This window comes from Alligator sinensis, unplaced genomic scaffold (genome assembly GCF_000455745.1).
Source record: "Alligator sinensis unplaced genomic scaffold, ASM45574v1 scaffold410_1, whole genome shotgun sequence".
NCBI classification, from domain to species: Eukaryota; Metazoa; Chordata; order Crocodylia; family Alligatoridae; genus Alligator; species Alligator sinensis.
Genome location: NW_005841972.1, coordinates 1,290,528 through 1,290,916, shown reverse-complemented (window position 1 = coordinate 1,290,916; position 389 = coordinate 1,290,528). Strand labels below are relative to the sequence as shown.

Genomic DNA, 389 nt, shown 5'->3' with positions numbered 1-389 from the left:
CGGGGGGAGGGGAAGATGAGGGCGGGGGAAGCTGTGGACCACCAAACCATGTGGCACCCACAAGGACAGCCCAGCCTGAAGAAGGAGAACATTGGGAACCTGGAAGCCATGGGGCGGCCAGCACTACAGCACAGGCAAACAACGAGAAGGTAAGAAATAAGGGGCCTCTTGGGACTCGGAGCGGGGGGGCAGCAAAGGCACCAGTCGCAGGGCTCAAGTGCCTATATACTAATGCTAGGAGCATGGGGAACAAGCAGGATGAACTAGCACTCCTGCTTGCACAAAACACCTATGACTTAGTAGGGCTAATGGAAACCTGGTGGGATTCGTCCCACGACTGGGTAGTACATATTGAGGGCTATAGATTGTACAGAAAGGACAGGGTGGGG

The 389-nt window shown here is 55.5% G+C and overlaps 1 protein-coding gene across 9 annotated transcripts in view; it reads right to left on the bottom strand.

Moving 5' to 3' along the window:
- RHBDF1 (rhomboid 5 homolog 1) overlaps positions 1 to 389 on the bottom strand; it is a 166,741-nt gene that overhangs the window by 121,234 nt on the left and 45,118 nt on the right. The gene's annotated exons all lie outside the window — the stretch shown is intronic.